Here is a 24,639-nt window from a genome sequence, read left to right as displayed (position 1 = left end):
AATGCAATAATAATTTTTTCTTTTCAATTGTACCCTTCAATTAATACTATGTTACACTACTTCCAAAGTATTATTTTTTCTTTAATGAAAAACAAATCAATAGTTGATTAGGATAATTTGGTAAAATTGCTATGATATTTGACTACTTTATTTCATTCCTTAATCTGTGTGCAATTGACTAAAGCGACACTCATTTTAAAGCGGAGAGAGTAAATTACTTCACTCGTGAAGTTGACTATTGTCTTCATGAAGAAATTTTAAATGACACGCAATTTTAAATGGAGAACGAGAGATAACAAATTTTTAATTATTTATTATCACGCCTAACTGTTTATAAATTATTTATTAATTTTTTTCGAAGTAAACACTGATCTATTCTAGATAATCATATATTTATTTTTAGTTAAAAAAATCATAGTTTTTTTTTTTTTTTTGCAAATAATTGATAATTTCTTTAGTCTATATCTTAACACATTAAGACAATGTTTGGTTCCGCATTAGAATATTAAATATCGTGTCCCGATGGAATGTTTATTGTGATTTTGTGAAGCTGGATTTCCTAACTTTTGTTTCACCGCACGGCTGCGTTAAACCAAAAGCCAGACCAAACACATACCAAGTCAATGTATATATATTTTTTTGTACTCGACCGATTCCTTTTTTACGATAATTCTGTACTCTCCATTATTATTTAAAAAATAGGTTTAATAATCTAGCTACATATTTAACTGGCAAAGTATTTGGCGTGGGGTATCTTAATAATATACAAGCATGGAACAACAAATAGCAAAAAAATTTGCAACAATCCAATGTGTCACATCCTCAAGCCACTACATGTCACATCATCATTAAAAAATAATTTTACTTTTGCCATTTTAAGCATTTACAAACAATAAAATATCATTATCACACATTTTCTCTCTTCAATTCAAAATTCAAATTTCAAAATTTTTCAAATTATTTTTTCCCTCCTACATTTTCTCTTATCCCAACAAACATCACTTTCTATATCCTTTATGTCTCATCCACTCTAAACTTCTTTCCTTTTTTTCCTCATATTCTATCTAACACACAAACTCAACATAACTTTCTCTTTCTTCCTCACACTCACTCACGTTTCTCTCACCCTCCCTCCATGAAACCCTTTTCTCTCTACCTTCTTTCTTCATTTCCGATCAACTCCGGCCAAAAATATACAAGCATGGAACAACACTCATCACATAAAAATAAAACCACCATCATCTTTCTCTCCTCATCCTCTACAAAACCCACTCATTTTTTCCTTGATCAGAGCAACAAATCCACCGTACCGGAATGACTAAGTAATATGACAGGCGGCGAAAGTAAGAATTCCAAATCCATTTTTTCGTTTTTTTGATTCCTGATCTAATGTTATGTTAAGATTATAGAACTACTCTGTCTCTCTGGTTTATCTTTGTTACAGTTCGAAAATATCAATTTTTTATTTTTGATCTGGAATTTTCATCATTGGTAGTGAGTTTTGAGTTGATTTTAAATTTCAATATCAATGTTTGCGTACCAAATTTTAATATCATTGTTTGCGTTTTGTTACAGGAAGGCAATAACATTAATTTCTCAGCATTTGCAGTAGTTTGAGGTACATTTTTTTTTTCTCAGACAAATGCTCTCTGTTCTAACATTTTTAATTTTGTGAATACAAACTGTTTGTATAATTTTGTGAATAACCTTAATCATTATAAATTTGAAATGCAACTTTATTTGTTGTAGGCTATAAATTGTGAATTGATGAAATTGTTATAATTAGTATTTTGTTGATTTTATCAAATTTTAATGAAATACAAATTTTGTTGTTTTGGTCATTTGGTCTTAAATTGGTGTTGAATCTGTCTTATTTTAGTGTTTAGATTAACAAAAAAATTTGCATATCATTTTATTTTATTTTCATTGTGAAATTGAGCACTCACAACAAAGCGTTTGAGGAAATATCTCAAATAAAAAAACTTCAAATTTTGGGGATGAAGATGTAATCACATATTTCAGATTTATCCTAATGAGCTCTTTGTCTTCAAACTTATAGACTAATAGTGATTTTGTTATTTAAAAGTTACAATTTTGTTGGTTATAAAGTTTTCACATGTGTTTGAATCATTTCCTTCTCACTTAATTATGAGATGTTTATCACTCTACTTCCTTTAATTTCTTGGTTTGTGTGCAGCACCTTTCATTGCTTTTTCAGAAATTCAAAAGGGATGAAGGTGAAAAATACATCCCTTCCTTTTTTTGCATAAATTCAGGGTATCTATAAGAGGTAATGGGAAACATTGATTGATTTTAATGGGACATTGATTGATTTTAATGGGACATTTATAATTCCTTTTGTTGTTACCAAATGCAGGTGAAGAACGATGATTTGAAAATGAAAGTTAAATTAAAAAATTGGAGAGAAGTTTGATAATGGTTCAAAGTATGTTGATGATGAGTGCTGAAGAGGTAAATTCTAAACACAAACAAATAGGCACAAGATCAGGATTAAATATGAATACTGTTTGAAAACTTAAGTCTCTTTTTGAGGGTTACTTCTGTCTTTATTTATTTTGAATGTGTCTGAATTTGCATTTTGATTTTTCTTATCCTGTCCTACACAAGAGTAACTCAACAATTAAGTCAATTAGCTTTCATGCTTAATACATACAAGACTTTGAGAAGTAATTTGCTAATTTTTGGTCAATTATTTATTAGACTAGATTTGTCAATTTCTTTTTTGATCAATGAAGTCAATTATATTTGAGACTAGATAATTCTTTCTTTGGTAAAGGATCAGTTTTCTCACCCTATTAGCTTCTTTTGTGAAGTGTGCTAAGAGCATAATCAACTTCTTATAAGCACTATGAGTTTTTGCTGCATGATTTGTTTTTTGAAAATTTGTGAGTTGTTAGTTTCATTTTGTTTTCTTTTATTTATGAGAATTTTTTATGAAGTTTTTCCTTTCATTCATTTTGTTTCAATTTTTATGTTTTACCATTATATTTTGTATCAATTTTTCAATTGAAGTATCAATTATCCAAAAGTTTTTTTTCACTGAAATTGTTTAATGTAGGTTTCGCTTTAAGTTATTTGGAATTCTAATTTTCTTATGAATGAACTAACACTTCATTTATATGTATTTTTGTTACAGGTTCAATTCTTTTCAGTTGTGATGGAAAGGTAATATATTTTGTATTCTTTTCAGTCTTGATGCAGCTTATTTGAAGTTTAATTAAATGGTTTTATGATGTGGAGGTTTTTTCACTCATAACAAGTGCTGCCTTTGTTGCAGGATCAATTTATTAGAAAACTACTAGCTTATGCATGTGAGGTTCAGTAATATACAAATTTCAGGTTAGGTTCCTTTGTCTTTTGGTTCATTTCTTTGCATTTTTTTTCATTGTAGTTGATCAAAGGTGTGCATTTTTTTGGCATTAGCTTTTTGTGATTTGCCTTGCTGGTTTTATGCTTAATCCATGATGCTATATCAAAGATTTTGTAGAAGGCCATTTTCTAAATTTTCTTCGCACTGGTAACCGTTTTGTCTATTTTTTTAGTTGAAATAAGAATTTATTTTCATCTCTATTAATAATGGCAACTATCGTTTATGTAGTTGATGCTGAAATTTAGTGCATCAATTTATCAATAAAATTTAAGGTTGTTTAAGGCACACAGAATTTTCAAGTTGAATCATTGATGATTGCTAACATGACGATGACATAATTGTATCTGCTTTTTGTTTCTTTAATTAAATGAAGTATATAAGAAATGTTCAGTTAACCATAAATTAGAAATGAAAAGAATTTTATCTTGAGAGGAATATAATTAAAATCTACATTAGATAGAAGTACTGCTTGATGTTTGGTGATGTGAATTAGCTACTGGATGGTCACACTGGCTTTAACTTTTTAGTAATTTTCTTATTTTAATTTTGGATTTTCTTTGATGTGCTTTAAAACGAGTATGTCTGCGATGCCCTTGGTTATTAATTAATAGTGATGAACAAGACATGTCAATTGATAATCATGAGTGATTGAGTATATCCACATGTTGAATAATTTTATTTGTCTCTCTTTACTATAGGGTCTAATATGATACTGTGCGGCAAGCTTAAGATAAAATGAGACTTTACTATTTTTCATTTGGGCTTTTCTTTTTTGCAAGAGAGGACTTCATTTGATAAGCCTCTTTTTCAGTTTAACAATAATCCTATTTTCTAACCATATTTGTGGATCTGATCTATTTTCATTTAGTATAGTCAGCTAAATGATATAATTTTTGCCGGACTATGATTATATTCATTTGCAACTATCAATAATTAGATTATCTGCACTAACACTAATCACAGCTTAATAGTGTTCATACTATTAGTCAGTAGTGTGTCAACATATGGAGATACATGTTTTTTTTTACTTTTGATTGGAAGTATTGACACATTACAATACTATTTATTAGATAGTTTAAAAAGTATTGACATTTTACACATTACGATACTATTTATTAGATAGTTTAAAAAGTATTGACATTCTGGAAGTATCACTGAATTTGTTTCTTACTTTTGACACATTACGATACTATTTATTAGATAGTTTAAAAAGTATTGACATTTTACGTTTCTAAGAACGGCCCTTATTATCATTAATAGTTAGTTAGTTTTTTGACCCACTCATTACATATTCTGGAAGTATGGTGTAATATCAAAGTAGTTTTCTTTGTTGATAGTCACTATTTATTTTCTTAATCTGACATGATCTGCTGTTTTTAGTTTAAGTTGTTGGGGTCAGTCCCTATTTGTTAGAGTTATGGTATCCAATTCAGTAAATGAGGTCCTCTTCTCTCTTAATATGATTCTTCGAAGGACATTCGTTTTGTATTGTTGATTGTTGAAGATCATCTTTTGTATCTCTTTTATTAGAAACTAGCAGATATACCACTAAATAAATTGTCCATGAAGGATTTTAGTGTTGCCTTCAAGTTACCTTATGGCCGAAATTGACATTGCCTTTTATTGTCTGATTCTTCTTTTACATTTTTGCAGATGTTGAAGCTTTGTCGAAGAGATAAATATTTTTATTCAAGATATAAACCATAAGGTAACTTTGTTTTATACTCGAGAAAAATACCATGACATAATAACATTGGAGATAATTAGTGGGAATAATATTAAGGGGTTTTACAACCCATAACACTCTCTCAACCTTTTTGGACATTTAAGTATAATTGTTATATAGTTTTACCTATTTGAATTGTGTCACGGCTTTAGGATTGGAGACTCTGGATTGCAAACATGCCATTGCAACTACTAGATACACATTTATTCGAGACGTGCCTTTCTTCTCAAGTCATACGATGCATACATGTGGGGTTATTTGTGTGGAGGCTCCGCGATTTATACTGGAAAAGGGTTCAACTGAAGCTACCTCTTTATCCTCAAATCAAATGTCACTTGCAAATTTTGAGGCAGAATAACTGTGAAGAATCAAACCAATAAAATGTGTACACTGATATAGCTTTCAAATTTAATACTTATAAGTAATTTAAAAGAAAGTAAACCTGTGAATATCGTTTTAGCTTCCATATCAACATCTATATATAAAGACCAAATGTTCGTTTCTCATGAACCTATGTATACGCTTGGATATTAATAGTTCATATCTCTTGCAAGTATCAATATTATAATCGAATTTTGCAGGACTCATTTTTGAATGCATCTCATATTTCCTTTCTTACTTTGTCGGTTTATATTTTGAGGCAATGTCAACTACCTTTCCTCTGTAATTTTTGTATTTTTCTTCTATTTCTGCTTTGTAATGATTATTTGAATATGAACTTTCCTAATGCTCGGTTTCTTTTCTATTTCATGAGTGAAAGATGCAAATCAACACGGTATCTAAATAGCCGGATTTTGTGTTATAAAACTCGCCATCGTTTTAATAAGTTGTAAAATTTGTGCAATATCACTTGCAATGTTATCATCTATCATTCATTAGGAACCACACCCATTTAAGTCCACTTGCAATATCTCAGAGTTTAATTTATAAGGATTATGTTTTTTGGATTAATTGTTCTTCAAAGTATTGACTACTTTTTTGTGTCTTTATAACATAAGTAGTCATTAATTATTATTGGTCAGTGATATTTAATTACTTTAAATTAAATTGAACTATATGTCAAACGATTACGTCTTTAATTTTATGATGACAACATAATCCAATTTGTCTAATAACTAAAATATATGTTTGTATTTTAGCGGTACGTTCATAGTAATAAGTTGTTAACTCCACAGAAAATCAGTTTGCCCGTGCGTTGCACGGGTAGAAATACTAGTAAACCTTCAAATTCGAACTACAAAAAAAGCAAAAGACGGATATGATTCGTTGTAGAAAGCAGAGGCAAACTGAAATTGTAGTTAAAATAATAGAAGTCATACTTTATGAATTTAACTACTTTCGAAAGCTATTGTTAAAAAAAAAAAAAAAACTATCCCCAGTTACCACGATGTTAACTCACTTAGTAGGGATCTTGCATTATATATGCAGAAATCAGAATTCAAACTCGATTGCCCATTTATTCATCTTAGAGGTGAATTTTTAGTCACTAGGACAGAAAAAAAGACTACTTCCCACGGAAAAAATAACTACTTACACAAACAATGTGAATAAATTTTATATACATCTAATTGTATTCTTTTTTTTTTTTTTTGGTCAAGACATCTAATTGTATTCTATCATATAGATGTTTGAACAAATATTATAAAAAATAAATTTTTTCTAAGGGATAAAAAATAGCTTAATAACACACATATTAGTGAGATATGATTAACTGTATATCTTTTACACTATTAGTACATATATTTTTTTGACAGTAATACACTATTAGTACATGATTAATCTAATTTTGCACCGAAATACATTTCTTGAAAAGTAATTTGTTTTCCTTAAAATAATTTGTTAACATATAGAATATTAAACCATGTTTAATTAGAGTTGAGTTTTAGAGAGGGAGAAGACTTATTTTTTATTTCTAAATTAGAAAAATTATATAATGTTTCAAAAATCAATTAAAATAGTGATTGAAAATTTGAAATATCATGCAATTATCATGTCATCCCTTCAAATTTTTAAAATCTCAGATAAAAGTCTAGCTAAAAACCAACTCCTAATCATACCCTTAGTTTATAATATATGACGTTTCTTGTGCTCATACAAGACAATGAATCAATTGATGAAGTTTCTGGTATCAGTAATCATGAGTTTAGCTTGTGAAATTTATGGATAACTAACCAGTACACAATGAGATAACTAACTAAAAAGAGCTTAGAACGTTGAAAGATGTGTGAGAATTCAATTAGAAAAGTATAAAAAGTCAATTTCAATGGTAATAATAGCGATAGTTTGAACTGCTAAAGAAACTACCAGAGCATTTTATACCAGGCACGATCCAAAGCCAAAGCCAAATGAAAATTACTTGAGCCAGAAAAAGTTGTAGTCTGTAAGATTTGCTGAACCAGAACTAACAGATTATGCAGCCAAATGACTGTCGTGGCTGAGCGTCTTGTATTTCTTCTTCTTCGAGTGATGGAACATCAGTGGGCCATTTCAGCTCAAAGTTCATCAGCTTCTTTGGCACTACAACCTCTGCAATCTCTGAAATCGATCTCTCTATCCGTGGCTCCTTTGCCAATGATCTTTGGATTATAGACTCAACCCTGGCTTTATCATCATCAACATCCACTGCCTTGCCCTTGCCCTTGGCCAGACTTGTTTCTTCTACATCTTTTTTATCAGATGTATCGGCTACCATTACCTCGTTGCCACTTGCAACCCTTACTTCATCATCAGGCAACTCCTCCGCGTGCACCAACACCTGCACCCGAGCCTTCCTCTTTCCCATGTCCTGTACTTGCTTGATCAACCCAGTCCACACTTCGGATGTTCCAGCTTCTTTGATTTCCTCTTCAGGCACTGCCGCAAATTTACTTGAGGTGGAGCGAGTTCCTGATTAAGTGCTCTCAATCTGGATGTTCAATCTGTTGCAAAGATCAACCATTTTCTTCACACATTCCTTCACCTGCCCCTGGAAGAACATATAAAAAAACTTTAACATAATTTGTACGTTTCATTACTATAATTTTTATGGTATAATGGCCTAATTATGTCACTGATTCTGTAAATATCTGTTTCATACACCTAAACTCGGAACAGTTTTGCTCTTAATGTCATTTGAGAAATATAGAGATACTATTAGACATAACAAGCCATGCACTTAAGTTCCAATCAACATACTTGAAGGCCAATTTTGCTCTTAATGTCTTCTGCAATTTCGCTATACTTTGAGGGATATTCGGTTTTGGCAGCTGCCAGAAAAGCAGAGATTGCAATATGAGAAGGCATGTAGTGAGCAGAGGTGTGCTCTGCAGAATAATAAGAGAAAAATTCCAATGAATATTAGTATATATTCTCCAAGCATGACTGTTGGACTAAACATAGAAATAGCAAATTATAACGAGCTTGAAGTATGAAATCATTAATGCATAGAAAATTCTGTTAACCTCCTTGAGCTTGAACTATGATCTCATTAATGCTACGGCGTTTAAAACCACAGAATTTTTTGAAATAAGGGTAACACATGGCTCAGTCTGTAAGAACTACATATTGTACGAGTACCAATTCTCCGTACTTTCATGAATTGCTATACAACCAAAAATTTGAGTTTAGAAAATTGGTGTTGTTGTTGAGTAGTTATATACACTTTATCGATTTTTAGTCTTCCATTAGAGACTAAAAACAAATAAATGTTTTATTAAGATTGCTAAATTTGAAAATTCTGCAATGCTTTGATAGCGACTACAAACATATTTAAGTACTATAACTTAAAATTCGGAGTAAATTGACACGTACATATAGGTTTTCCAAAAACTGATCACATGAGAAGGAATTTGTCCTCATCTTGGCAGATATGGTGAGACAAGAGACAGCAATCAAACGAACTCTTTCAGTCTCAGAACGACCTTCCACATCCTTATGAAAACGAAAGAGAGTTTTCAGTTTAACACAAATAATTCAAAGAAAAAGAAACATGAATGAACAATATTACCTCCAGATTCAATTTGTGCTTCGATAAGAATACAGAGTAAATGAATCAGGATCATCACTCCTCGAGAGCTGAATGTAACAAAAAAGAGCTTAACAGTGCAGCCATTACTTCAGAATTTAACAATTCAAGCAAAATTTAACAATGTTACATGTCATGGACAAAATCAACATATCCAAAATCAAATATTTTTTTTTTGAAATAGCGAAATTTTATTCACGTCGAGATTGCGCGAGACGCACAAAAACTCGCGGCCAAAACTGAGATACAAGAAAGTGCGCAAAAACAGCACAGCCTAAAATATAAAAGCACCTAGGCACACCACGCAGGGAGGGAAAAAACAGAACCAAAAAACCCCCAGCAGCTGAAAAACCAGTCCGGCATACCAGACCAGCAACAGGACAGCAGCCAGGTGCAAAGAAGCAGGATAGTAGTGAGGCTGTCATATACTCCTAGCCAAAAAAGCAGAACAGCAGCATACCAAAGCCGCAGCACCCGTGTAACAGACCCCAAAAACCACCATTACCGCACCAGACACTCTTGCGGATTCCAAGTCCATTCGTAGTACAAACAAACCGGCAAATTCAAGCGGCTCAAAATCCACCTCCATGCTAACACCTTAATGTCCTCCACCATCTCATCAATGGAAAAGGAGAATTGTTGAAAATGAAGTCATTTCTAACTCTCCAAATAGTACAAACCGCGGTGTGCCAAATAATCGGATAACCCTTCCGAATCTTCCTATTCCTTGACAACTCATCCCACCACTTCCAAAGATGAAACAAATCCGGTGGTGGATGAAAATTGAAACCGAGCCATGACAGAAGCTTGGTCCAAACTGCTGTTGCCATAACACAGTTGAGGAAAAGATGATCTGTCACTTCCGGAACCCCAACATACAACACACAGGAAAGAGTGGAGTCCGGTGGAAGGACATGCCTCCTCTATAGGTTGGCTCTAGTCGGTATCCTATCGCGAAGAAGCTTCCAAGAAAAGGCAATCACCTTTGCCGGTGCCGGACTCTTCCAAATATGTGAAAACGCCGACAGCTGCACCTCCGTTCACGGGACGGTCACCACCAATTCATCCAATTTCCTATACATGGAACTCACCGAAAAGGAACCCTTCTCCTTCAACTTCCATCACCACCTATCTGGCACATCAAGCCTCAGAAAACCCCCCAAATCCTCCAATAACTCACCCAAAATATTGTCCTCCCAGACAAACAGCGGACGCCTCCAAGAGAGGGCCCAGTTCGGTTCCGCATCAACTGGCCCGCATAACTCCCCCATTTTGGCCTCTCTTTGGTTAGACAAGGAAAATTGTTTGATATATATATATAATCCCATAACATCAAGACATCATCAACTACTAATGCCAAAAATCCAACTACTGGAATCCAAGTTGAGGTAAATAAACAATGCAGCTATTAAATCAAATGACAAACAATATAGCATATTCAAAACAAGTATATGTAAACAATTTTATATTGAAGACTTTACTTAGACTCCTTCTTTGTAACATGTTTCCTACAGTTGGATCATTCATTTGCCTTCTGCAAAGCAATCAGTTAATCATCTTTCTTTAAGGCATCTCAAATAACTTGATATTTTCATCAAGTCAAACGTATACTGTCAAATAGAAAGATAACAGACTTTCAATATAAAATTTATAAAGAAACAATATTCATAATTATAAAATGCTTTATTAATTTTTCATATACTGCATAATCATAATTATGATAATGAGTGATTGACAAACCACTTTTTATTATCCAAGGTAAAATGATCCTAATAAACAGAATCATAAATCTCTTAGTTGAGAACAAGAAAACCAACTAATGATTTACAACATTTGACAAACCACTTTTTCTTGTAAATTATTCTATTTGATGGTGCTTCTTCATGACCGAGTTCCTCAACCATGCGTGTACTTAAATCATAGCAGACTATTTTTTCATCTTTTTTTTTGAAGAATATATCACCATTCCTCCCTGCTCCAATAGGTCTCTCAATATAGAAGGGAAAAGGTCCAATAGTGAAGAGCTTAGTCCATGATTCACTCACACCAAGTTCACCTAAAATCGATATGTCAAAGGTAGTCGTTTTTGGATACCAAGAGATCAAAGCGATGGACCCATTTAACACCACCGATTGTGCCGCCATACCATATGTTATGGGCGTGCTTGTTGTAAAATACACATAGCTGCTGAGGTCAAATGATACCAACCAAGGTTGATTATCATTACTGAACCAATGACAAATTCCATCATTCGTGTATAATATATGTTTGTTTGTATCCGAAGGCATATTGACATCAAGTTTTTCCCAAGCGTTACATCTTAAACTATAAATCTCCCATACAAAATCATAAAATATTTTTTCCGATTGCGCTTCTTCTGGTAGATTGAGATAAAAAAGATCTCTTTCATCTAATGGAAAATAATCTATACACCTAATAATCTTATAGTCATCTCGAACACGGTCATAACCAAATCCATGAAAACAAATCAAAGTGCTCCAATAAGGTGACACAGACTCCAAAGGACTGGGAGGAATGACAACGATTTCATCTGCTGTTGGATTCCACAATACAAGTGTACTGTCATCTGCATTGGAAAGGCAAAGGGTTCCGTTATTAGTGCTAGAACCCCTAATATAAAAGATAGGGTCCTCCTGTTGAAGTGGAGTTGGCAAGTCCAATTTAAGTCTATTCTCAAAGCTCTGACTAGACAGTAAATGCAAAAAGGAGACAGTCCAGCCACCTTTATAGACAACCTGGTGTAGGATGAGTGATGTATCATCGTAGTAGGAGTGAGAAATAGATATGAAATTAGTCCTGAACCTGGTGATGAAATTAGGGTTTTCAAATAAGAGAGACCATGTTTTGTGTGCACATCCAAAACGTTTCAAAGATTTTAAAGGAAGTTTCGACAAAACTAATAATGCAAGATCTTGAGGTATGTGGTTTCTAACCTTTTTAACGGGTATGCGCGCGGTAGTTTTTCGCGTGTATATGTTGGCCTCATGACTAATTTTGGTACCTTTGGGGGGTCTATTTTGGGAGTTATGATGTACCGTATATTTGCGGCGCTTTTGTTGTATTTTTTCCCTTCCTTCCCGCGAGAGTTTATTGCTCCTTGCATTGCCTCGACGTGAATAAAATTTGCTATTCAAAAAAAAAGAAAAAAAGGCCATCGAGAGAGTGGAAGGGGTTATTACGGAAGAGGGAGGATTTGCAAGGTTACTCGCGTGTTTCTGGGCTTATAAACAAACAATGTTCTTGAATACTTAATTCACAAGTAAGGGGTTTGACAAAGATTACTTAATTCATAAGTTTTCCTTTTTTAATCTTAGTTTGTTTCTCAATAATATACCATTTTGAACCCCTTAATTGAGAGAGAAATTGCTGTTCCACGAGGAATACTAATCTGTTTCCTAATTTTAATGAAGTTAATTAAGTCTCACATATTTTCTCAAAGAATAAAACAATATTCACTATAAAAATAATTAGATCACAAATTCTTTCGAAAAAATATAATAATTATATGAAAAATAATCAAAAGGTCTTTAGAAAAATTAAATAAATAAATAAAACTCGGTCAACGATTCCGTAAAAAAAAAACTCGGTCAACGATAGTTTGTTAATCTATTCTATCTATTCTATTCTATTATCTAATTATGAAACTTAATGTTTACCAAAAATACAATCTTACCCCTTCTTAATTTTTTGACACGTCATCAAAATTATATCCTTTTGTGTCTTTTATTTCAAACTCTCTCTGTTTTTTCTCTTTTAAAAACAAATTAAAACAAACTCATTCCATGAAACACACTAACTTAATCTTTTTTTAAATAACAAACAAACTTAATCTTTTATTTTCAAATTATCTATTCTCTAATTATGAAACTTTGAAGGTGAGAAAAACACAAGAAGGGGGGGTTGAATTGTGTTGGACGTTTCTTCGTTTTCTCTAAAAACTCAGAACACTAAGTTCAGAAGCTTGAAGAACTGCTTCTGAGGGAAGTGGTCAGGAGTGTATGCAGCGGAATAAAACAGAGAGAAAGGAAAGAAGAAAGACACAAAGCAATTATATTGGTTCCTTCCACAATCCGGAAGTAGTCCAGTCCCCCTTGCACTTCCAAGGAGATTTCACTAGATTGTAATATCTGATTACAATTGCTCAAGCACACAGCAAGAGACTTCCTTTGCTCAAGCACACTTCGCAAGAGTCTTCCTATGCTCAAGAACACAATCAAGAGACTTCTATGCTCAAGCACAACTGCAAGAGACTTCTAAACAAACAAGGTTACAAAACTAATGTTTGAGGTTGAACATTTGATATACAATCAGAGGTGCTCACAATACAATCAGATACAGACTCTAAGACTTAAGAATTTCTAAGATAAGAACTTTGAGAAACATAAATTCTAAGTGAATGCTGAACAATTTCAGCAGAGGTTTGGCACTTGTAAAAAATGTTGAGAGTCTTTCGTTCAGCATTACCAAATCTCTAAGTCTTCACTCCTTTATATAGAGTGTGAAAGATACGTTGTGAAATTGCCTGCACATCAAAAAGAGTCATTGTTGAAGCTTGATCTTTCACCAATGATCTTTTACCTGATTTGGTTGTTGTCCTATGAAGAACCAATTTGAAATCCATTCCCATTGTGAAGGAACATCTTTGCAGGCGTAGCTGTATTCTGGAGCTATTTTCTTGTCTTGTAGCGTGGACAACTGCAGAGTAGTGGAGAAGGTGGTTGTACAGTTCGTACAAAGTAATGTCAACGCTTTCGTTCCTTTTGCAAGTAAAATGCCTTCAAAACCTTTTGAAATGATCGTTGCAAAGTTCCACTAGTCTTCTGCTGTCTTTAGATGAATTTCGATCCATGAAACAACTCTTGAATCATTGAATTTTTCTGATGAAAATGGCTTCAGATGAGGCAGCTTCTGATCGTTGCAAAGTTCCACTAGTCTTCAGCTTTTGGTGAAAATGGCTTATGATGAGGCAGCTTCTGATGATGTAGCTTCTGACGACGTGGCGCTTTAGGACCTCTAGTCTTCAGGAGCACTTTGACTTCAGGAGCGCTTTAGTCTTCAGGAGCACTTTTCCTTCAGGAGCGCTTTAGTCTTCAGGAGCGCTTTGGTCTTTCACTTGTTGGATACGATTTTGACCCAGTTTAGGTGTTTTCCAAAATGGTTTGTTTGTCTATGAATTGATTTGTTATCTTTGCTCCAACTTTAATATTTTGGATGTCCTCTATAGTGTAATCCTCTCTAAACTATGTAGCACTGACACTTTTGATAAGACATCAAAATATGTGAATAAAGTTGTTTGATCATTTGATGCCATTTGACTTTTTTATGATTTGTTTGGCATCGACAAAAGGAATTAGATGACGTATCCCACGGTGCATGCTGACCAAAATCATGTCCTCCTATTCTATAAGACCATCCATAATGATGGTGTTTAACCTATGGAAAATGCTAACATGTGCCATAAGGGCATATGTTAAGGAATTTAAAATAAAAATAATTGTCTTAAAAGTTGTGCATTCAACTTTTCAAAGCCAAACTTTTGTTCTTTTTTATAAAAAAAATCTAATTTTGGATTCCTTAACTTGTGTTTTAAGGGCACAAGATAACAAGACCCTTAACCTATTTAGCACCACATTAAATAGGCACCCCATTGTGGAGTAAAATATATGGGTGCTTATGGAGAAGGGTGACTATGGAAGCACCCTCTCTCTCTTCATTTTTTGGTGGTCCTATTTAATAAATCTTAATAAATTAAATAAATTTTGTTGAAATGTAATGATATAAAATTATTGGTATGATCTATTTAATAATGTCTTTTGAGGTGAAGGGTTGGAGAATATTGGTGCTTATTAAGTATTACCGTAAAATGAGTGATGTGGACATATGAAATCAATTTAAATACCCAGTTTAAGGTACTCTGTCGTGGATGGTCTAATAATCACAACATTCCAGATGTGCCATTCAAAAAAACAAATACTTAAGACTATTTTCTATAAATTTATTAAGACAAAAATACTGATTAAGTAAGGGAATTGGATCATTGGTTGGTCAATTGTCCGCCATTAGTATAAATGTTGGACTTGGTCTCTACTAATAACATAAAAACATTTAAAGACATATTGATAAAATAAAATTCTACACATATTTAAATAGGTTATTGATTGATTGGATTTGCAAGAATCAATAAGGTGACGTTTGTGGTGTTCGAATTGAGCCCGTGAAGGTTTTGTTACACACTATTTATGGGTTTAAAACACACAAAACATATTTTTGTTGGATAATGAAGGGGTATAAAGAATCATCACATTGGCTGTTGCCGAACCAATAAGTTAGACGTTTGTGGTGTTAGAATTGAGCTCATGAAGGTTTTGGTACACAATATTTATGGTGTACAACCCAGGAAACATATTTGTGTTAGGTCATGAAGGGGTCTGGAAAATCATCACATTGGTCATTGGACGTTGTCGTTGAACTAGTAAAGTGACATTGTGGTGTTAAAATTGAGTTCGCGAAAGTATTGTTACACAATATTTATGGACTTAAAACTCATAAATCATTTTTTATTGGGTCATGTAGGAGTTTGGAGAATCATCACATTGGACGTTGACGTTGAACAATCAAAGTTAAACACCACACTTTGATCCAAGATCTATTTATGGACTTAAAACTCATAAATCATTTTTTGTTGGGTCATGTAGGAGTTTGTGTAACGCCCTCCTTTTTATTTAATTATTTTAATTAGTTTTAGAATATAGTTATATATTTATATGATGTATATGAGGGATATATGATTTGTTGAGATTAGATATCTTTTTATAATTTAGTTAATATATTTTGTTGAGTGATATTTTGTTATGTTATATGTTGGTATTTACTATCATAGTATATTTGTTAATTGTTATAGATATATATTTGTTATTTGGTGTATTATTATATATTTAGTAGGGAAATATTATTTATTAGAATATGAGGATTATTAGTGTGAGTGGATTTGGGGGTTAGAATAGAAAGAAGAATAAGTTGTTGGGCCCAAAATAGATTTAGAAAGAGTAGAAAAGGATATAAATAGAGGAAGCTAGGTTGAGAGAATAGTTTACAACGTACGTTCAAGTTTTGGAGAAAAGAGGAGAAAAGTCAAGAGAAGAAGAGAAGAAGAGAGAGCTGCGATTTCTGCAAAAATTAAGGTGAGGGTGAGACTATCTTGCATTAATATTAAGTTGTTAAATCATTAGATTACATCTAACAAGTTTGGGGAGAGTTTGTGAGGTTAAGAGGATTAGGGTTTATGAGCGATTTTGATGATTAGATGTTGAAGAACCGTATAATTGATGAGAGAATCATGAACAAACCTTAGATATCCTATAGGAATGTTGTTAGAAGTAGTTTGATGGTTAGAAACATAAGAGTAGATGAAAAGTTGAGATTTTTAGGATTCTGGCCGTACTGACCTTCATCGCTCGCAACTGCGAGCAAACCAACTCGCAACGGCGAGTAAACCCAGAACGCTCGCAACTGCGAGCAAACCCACTCGCAATGGCGAGTAAAACCTGAAGCCGCTCGCAATGGCGAGTAAATCGACCGCAATGGCGAGCAACACTGTTAGTTGCCCTAAATTATATTACTTGCGATTCTTTCGCACATGTAGTTATGAGTTGATCCTAGAAGTGAGAATGAAAGTTGTTTAGGATGATTTAAGCTGCACAGAAGCCTGAGTTAGATAATTGTAATTATTAGCAAAGGAGTATTAATTTATAAGTATTATTTATGATGTTTTTATGATGTTAGATTGATATGATTCATTTCTTATTTGATGATATGATATTCAAGCCCTGTTATATGTTGTAATTATTGTTGTTTATTGCTGTTAAACCTTGATTTAATGTTATAAGTAAAGTGACGTTGTTATAAATACATTAAGTAAGTACTTGTGATGTTTTAAGTTAATGTGATGCATTCATTGATGATAAAATGTTGTGAGATGTCCATATATTGTCTATGTTGTTGCTGAATCTTAGTGAAGATATATAAGTCGGTCTAAGTCGTAAATATCTAAGTAGTTGTCCACATTAAAGGAATTATGAGAGATGTTCACGAAGTTGTATAAGTTGTAGGAAGTTGAGTCCATTGCATACTCATATAAGTTGGTTGGGAGCTTGATGCTCTGAAGAGCCTATTTACGCTCATATAAGTTGGTTGGGAGCTTGATGCTCTGTAGAGCCTATTTACGCTCATATAAGTTGGTTGGGAGCTTGATGCTCTGTATTGGTACCAAATGCATTTGCATGTCAAGAGGTTTTAAGATGATTTAGGATGTGAAGTTGTCGAGTTGTCAAGTTGTTAGGTTTTTAAGATGCTAAGATGATTTTAGATGTTATGTGATTTAAGATAAGATGTTTGTGAATTATGATAAGATGTTATGTGATTATGATAAGGTGTTGAGACTAATATTGTAGATATGTGATGATATTTATATGACAATATAATAAGAAGTATATGACTAATGTAGGAATGATAATGACACTAGTTAAGGAAGTTTAAGTTATTAGATATGATTAATGAATTATAGGATGTTTTAGTTGTTGAATGTACTTTATATGATTTATATGTTTAATATTATTGTTTAAGGTTTGAATGTTGCCCATACGTTGGTAACGTGCAGGTAATTCAAGGTTAGCTGCAGTCGTGGGTGGCTATCTCTCATAGTGTCTTTAGGTGCTCTGATACGTAACGGGATGGGATTTATGAACTGTTTTCTATTCCTTACGTGTCTTTTATGAACTTTTTATGAACAAGTATTGAACCAAACTTATGAGATTTTCTGATAAGGCCTGCGTGCCAAGACTTTTATTATGTTGAACTATTTTCCGCTGCGAAGTTTTCAAGATTTTATGATGCTGAATTTTGAGGATAATTATTATTATTATCTATTTTAAGACTTTCAAGAAGTATGTGACATTCCGTTTATGATTTAAATACTCTGATTTATTAAGAAATTTTCATGTTGGGAAAACGGGGTGTTACAGTTTGGACTTTGGAGAATCATCATATTGGACGTTGACATTGAACAATCATAGTTAAACACCACACTTTGATCCAAAATCTTAAGACATTGAATTTATGAGTCAAGTCACTTATAAAGTGTTTAACATACTTTTCTATCCAATATATGATATTTTAGTCACACATGATATACCAAACAATTTTTTGTAATGTAATTAGTAATTTTAGAAGTTAAGATCCTCTCCACTTTTCCTATATGTACTCTATATATGAATAGAACATTATGCTAATTAAAAGTGGTAAAACCAACAAATTGCAAAAAGAGTGTAAAAGGTATCTTGTTAAAATCTACCATTTGGTCTTTCACTTGTTGTCTACGATTTTGACCCAGTTTGGGTGTTTTCCAAAATGGTCTGTTTGTCTATCAATTGATTTGTTATCTTTGCTCCAACTCTAATTTTGGATGTCCTCTATAGTACGTAGTCCTCTCTGACCTATGTAGCACTGACACTTTTGATAAGACATCGAAATATGTGATTACATTCAATCATATTTAAATTATTATTATTGATGTTCTTGTGTCAATGTCATGGCCGATGTCCATGTCTATTTTAATGCTTTACGGTGTATTGTCTAGTGACAAAGGATGATTAAATTTTAGACAAAGATTTTGATTTTCTATCTAATTACTGAGCAAACAGTGCACAGCGTGCAACACTGCTCAGATCCAAATTCTGAGCACATGCATAAGTTTCTTCTAAAATGCAAGGACAAAGTCGGTGCCTTATTATATGGATGGTCAAAATCATGAAATATGAATATATGGTATGGTACTTTATAACTACCTGAGTTGGGAGCATGGTCTCCAAAATTGGTCCAACACCAATCATGTTACCCAGTTAAATCTCCCTGAACTCGCCTAATAACATGGTTATACTCATTTGTTTTACATTAATATTAATATATGAACCTAAAATATGTACTTTAACCTAGGTACTATACTATACTATACTATACTATACTATACTATTATTATTATTATTATTATTATTATTATTATTATTATTATTATTATTATTATTATTATTATTATTATTATTATTATTATTATTATTATTATTATTATTATCATAATCACTTAACTCATATTTTTTTCGTGAAGCTAATAAATTGGTAATTTATTTTTATTTTTTAAAATATTGTTTACATACTATTAGTTTTGGATAAAACATGTGTCCTCATGAGCTTAGCTCAGTAGGTAGGGACAATGTGTAATATATGCAAGGTCCGAGGTTTAAACCCCGGCCACAAAAAAAAAAGTTTCGGATAAAACCTTTAATTATACTTTTGATTTTGTCACATTCGTCATATTGCATAATAGGAGTTTTGCTTCTTTTCTAGAGACTTTTAGTAATTATATGTTATTTGCTTATCTCTTTCTTTGCATTGGTTTTTGTTTGGGGGCTTAGTTCTCTTTTATACATAAAAAAATCTATATATTTTACTCATACAAAATTAACAATTATTTGTTTTTTGGTACAAGAGAATGTTAGTTTTAAAGAGATATAACATAACGTATTTTTTGTACATTTTTTTTCTTTTCTCACATGTTATTTTGTGATTGGAAAAAAGGGAAAATGACAAAATAACTAAATAATATAAGATGAATATTTGTAAAAAAGAAAATGAAGAATTACCATTTCATGTGTCTTCTTCAACTTGTCATACCCTCATTTTATTACTAGGTTTCTATTGTTAGAATATTATTAATTTAATGTCATGTACAAGGAGTTCCTTTTTGTTTGAGTGATATATAGGGAGTTCAACAAGGAAGATAAGCAAATTATAATAATGTATGAAACCTTTTTGTCAAAAAATAATGTATGAAACCACTAGTGAAATTAAGATTATTGGTTGTGAAGCTCATTAACGACTTGATTCAAATCACTTAATTTTAAGTGTCCTCTTTTATCTACACATATTTTCTTCCATCGTTTGTAAAAAAAAAAAAATTAAAGCCCATAGCTTATGGCTTAATGCATGTAAATGTGTTTTATTTATACTTTCTAGATAATTAGGTGTGAATAAATTACCAAAGACTTTGGTGACATAATGAGTTGAATGAACCCCTAAATAATTGATATCACTTAATTCTACGATAAGGATAGAGTTCTAGTGGGGACTTTGTAGTCCTTCAAACAAAGTGTGGTCCAAAACAATATGTCCATTTCTCTTTCCTTATATGCTCTTGCCGGCTAACTTGATTTATTCTATGATGATTTAGGTCAATTTTAGGCTAATGTTTTAAAGTGTGGATATGGACCATGGCGTTTTGTTTTGGATTTCAACTAACAAGAAATTCAAAAGGATTAACTGTAACGTGCAGCAGAGATCTTCACAAGCATGACGGTTGAATGCTGACCATTGTTCGCCTTTGAAATTAAATTTTCATATATAATGAAATTTTGTGTTGGATTTCAAACAAGGCACAAAAAAAGTCAACATGGACTGATGTCAAAATGATGACCAGATCGACTCGAACTAAACCAACGGGGAGCCTATTTGGCATAAGATGGGTTCTCTCCTATCAATTGGATTATTTGTATATGTATGTCACAAATCAAACATTTGACGACTTGTTTAAAGTGTCGAGCTCTTCCCACACAGATCGACCACATTTTGGTATTAAAAGCGGCTGTTTTAGATCATTGGTTTGAAGTTTAGATGGAAAGGTTGAGTAGGACCAATATTAGTCACTTATCATCAATATTTACTCCCCCTACATTGTCAATCTTCTGGAATTTGTTATCAATAGTGTAGACCATTAATTTCGGGTGTCAAGCCATTGATTGGACTTGAACCTTCAATCTTGTGGACTTGCTCGGTTTTATTCTTGGGAAGGGAAAAAGAGATTGAAAAACCCTTTTTGGATCCGGGGGTCGGTTACGATTCGGGAAGGTGTTAGGCACCCGCGTCGTTCACGGTACTCCGTGAGAACCTCTTTCTAACTTTATTTTATTTGAAAATTTATTGATTAAAGTATGAGTGAAAGAATGGAGGGAGAAGAAGTAAGAGTTTTGTCATTTTTATTTGATCGATTTGAAAGGAATAAAGCCTCTGCCTACGTACCCTTAAAAGGGATCAAAACCGCCGTAGTTCGTTCTCAAAAATGTTTTTGTGGGTTAGGTTGATTTTAATTTGATTTTGAAAATGATTTTGAGAAGGATTGCGAGACCTAAAGGTATAGAAGAATAAAATTGGAGTGAGGTTGTTTCCTTTTATTTGAGAAATTTAGTCTAAGTTTAATTAAAGTTCATTTAGGAATTTGATTAAGAAAATAAAAAGGAAAAAACAACTTGGACTTGGGTCCAAGGTTTATTAGGAAAACTAATTTGACTTTTGCTTATTTGATTTTTGAGATAAAAGATTTTTCTAACTAACGGAAAGCTAACGTAGTAACGGAAAAATAAAGCGAGATAAAGCGGTAAATAAAGTGTCGGTGCAAGTGTCGGTGCTTGTGTTACCTACATTATTACAAAAAATTCCTAGATACATTCTATGGCCTCTTTGCCAAGCTACAAACCAATGGTAAGAATATACATCCATTTCCTAGTTATACACACTAATCATCATGGAATTTAAATAAATTGCAATAATAAAAATGCATGAGATGATACTAGAATTAAAGCAAACAAGATAATAAAAAAAGCAAATTAAAGCAATCAAGATGATAAAAAACGAATTAAAGCAAACGAGATAATAAAAAAGCTTAAAATCGAAATAGAGCACAAAGTGGAAATTGAAACACTAAAGCAAAATTTACAAAAGACATTATAGAGTAAAAAAAATGCATGAGATAGAGTTTTAAAGTACTAAAACACAAAATTAGAAAAAATGTAGGTCATGAAGATTAAAACACTTAAGATGCATGAAATAATTATTTGAAAGAGGGTTAAAAAGAAATGCATGAGATTAGGTATAAAAATAATGCATGAAATGCGAATTTTGAGAACAAACATTAAAGCAAAATTAACTACAAGATGCATGTTATAAGGATTAAAGTATAAAAAAAATGCATGACACATAGTGAAAAAACAATTTATGAGTTTAAAAGAAATAGGTTTAAATTTTAAAAGAAGGACTGGAACGCAAATAAGGCATAAAGAAAGGATTAAAATGCAAACAAAGCAAATTGGCTCAGCCTGAGTTAATTTAGACCGTCTGATGGATCAGAGGGTCCAAAATTAAACAACAGAAAATTCATCATAGCCACAGATCAAAGATCAAGAGATACACAAAGTAAACACTAAAAAAGATAGTAACACTCAGGGACCGTTAGATCGTAGATCTAATGGTTCAAACTGAAGATACACCGTAGTAAACCAAAACAGCACGCATATGATTAAAACAGGGATACATCATCGGCCGTTAGATCTACGATCTAACGGCCTAGGCCTGAGAGTGCATGGATCAAAGATGTGCTAAACAACACCGGATTAAAATGGAAACATAAGAAATATAAAAACAAAAACGGCATTACATGGAACATTTCAAACCTTACTTTCTCTCTCTATTCACTTAAGCTTCTTCTTCTCTCTCTCGTTCAAGAAAAACAATACGCCCCCTTCTCTTTTCCGACGTGGTGGCCGGCGGCGGCACCACCGCGTCAGAAACTCAAACTTCCTCCGTTTTAAAAATAAAACACATATTCACACATCCATTTTCACATAGAACACGAATCCGGCTTCCAAATTTCCAAAACAAATCATAAACGGTATAGATCTAAGATGCAAAACAACAAGAAGACTTCAAGGAAAGTCGTTACCTCTATGTTCTGGACTCGTCTTGCTACTTCTGTTCCTCTAGCTCGGTTTGCGTTGATTCCGCCTCAGCTCTTCTCTGTGTCGATCTGTAATTGTTCTTGTTGAGGTTCTGTTTGTTCCTTTCCTCCTTAATTCCGATCCGATGTGTTTAGCTTGCTTGTGTTACGAATCTGCAGACTCATGATCGGTGCTAAGGTTTCACTTCATTCTTGTTGATATTGCAGTCGAATTCACTTACTGGTGTGTAAGAAACTTGCGATGGTTTATGAGTTTTTGGAAACAAGGGACATAGCGTTGTTGTTGTAGTATGATTGTTTAAGAAAACGATTTGAAAAAAGGAAGAAAGTGTTGGTAAGAGATGGTGAGTTTGAATGGTTTGGTGATGAAGTTTGCTGGAAATTTTCAGTAGTGTTCTTGGTGGATCTGGAAAATGTTAATGATATTCATGTTTGTTCTTGAGGATTTTTGTGTTTAATTTGAAAAAGTTCAAAGAAAATGAGAATTAGGGTTTGTGACTTTGACTGTGCGGCTGCAGAGTCATTGTGTACAGTGATTGGTGACCCCCTTTGCCAATGATTGGCAACACTACTTATAGTAAAAAAAACTAGGTTATGAAAGATGAATGGACTAAAGACCAAGTTACCCTTGAAGAAACTTGGAGACAAAGGAAAGAATTAGATGCTTCTTGGACCAATAACAATGTAACAAGTGGATCTAAAGACCCTAACTATGACTTAAAATAACAATGGGAATAAATTGAAAAAGTAAGAAAATTAAAAAGAAAACATGGTCACTCACGTGACCTTTTTATAAAAAGAAAAGATTAAAATAAAATAAATAAAATAAAGAAAAAGAATAAGATGAAAAAACAACATTAAAATAAAATAATGATAACAATAACTTCCAAAATTAAAACTAAATAAAATTGTCCCCTTTAGTAACCAAATGAGCTCTTTTAAAATAATTATCTGCCGAAAATTCTGTCTGAGACAACGAAATCACCCGGCGTTAAAAGTACGAATAAAAAGGGTAAAAACAGAGAAAAGTGGTCAAAATTTGGGGTATGACAGATGCCCCTATTTAAGTTTCTTCGTCACGAAGATTTGAAAGAAATCTTTTAAATCGATGGGTCGAAGAGACTTAAATACTAAGTACACCGAATTTTGACCAGTTGAAAAGCTGAGAATGCAATGAATATAATGATATGAATGCAAACGATGCAAGTATGAATGCAAAGACGACAAAAATAAACTGACTGGGGAACAAACTGATAAGTAGCACTGGGGAGATAAAGCTTGACTATTACCGACTTCCGTGGTAAAGACGAACATACAGAAGATAAAGCTTGAACGGAACATAAAGCTCAAACGGAAGATAAAGCTTGGACTGAAGATAAAGCTCAGACGGAAGATAAAGCTTGAGACGGAAAATAAAGCTTGAGACGGCAAATAAAGCTTGAGACGGAAAATAAAGCTTAAGACGGAAAGTAAAGCTTGTCCATTACCGACAACCCATGGTAAGGACGAAAATACAGAAGATAAAGCTTGTCTATATTGATTAGTCTTGACAAAGTGATTATTGGATGGGATCTACCACTTGAACACAAACTGATTGGTGACATTTATGAATTAAACGCCTTGAGGATGACCTTTTCATGTATTGGATTAGGGACGCCTCT

At 32.8% G+C, this 24,639-nt stretch overlaps 1 long non-coding RNA gene and 2 pseudogenes across 3 annotated transcripts; 1 reads left to right on the top strand and 2 right to left on the bottom strand.

Annotated features, from left to right (window-relative positions):
* LOC146949928 (uncharacterized) overlaps positions 1-12,311 on the bottom strand; it is a 30,925-nt pseudogene extending 18,614 nt beyond the window's left edge.
* Positions 1,025-5,623, top strand: LOC146949930 (uncharacterized). 2 transcript variants are annotated; one of them, XR_015027403.1, is made up of 8 exons: positions 1,025-1,343; positions 1,576-1,618; positions 2,198-2,290; positions 2,378-2,472; positions 3,158-3,186; positions 3,299-3,360; positions 5,045-5,099; positions 5,270-5,623. It is a non-coding gene; the product is annotated as an uncharacterized LOC146949930 (long non-coding RNA). The 2 variants fall into 2 exon arrangements; XR_015027404.1 differs by lacking the exons at positions 1,025-1,343; positions 1,576-1,618 and having other exon boundaries at positions 1,684-2,290.
* LOC146949929 (uncharacterized) lies at positions 7,325-8,515 on the bottom strand (annotated as a pseudogene). Its single transcript, XR_015027402.1, has 2 exons — positions 8,292-8,515; positions 7,325-8,082 (listed from the first exon to the last, which is right to left on the bottom strand). The product of XR_015027402.1 is annotated as an uncharacterized LOC146949929 (transcript).
* Positions 12,312-24,639: the final 12,328 nt, after the last annotated feature.

The sequence above is a fragment of the Medicago sativa genome, chromosome 2, assembly GCF_051527215.1.
Source record: "Medicago sativa cultivar Bolivia chromosome 2, Bolivia_mono, whole genome shotgun sequence".
Taxonomy (NCBI): domain Eukaryota; kingdom Viridiplantae; phylum Streptophyta; class Magnoliopsida; order Fabales; family Fabaceae; genus Medicago; species Medicago sativa.
The sequence above is the reverse complement of the archived record's forward strand: the minus strand, read 5'-3'. Positions and strand labels throughout refer to the sequence as shown.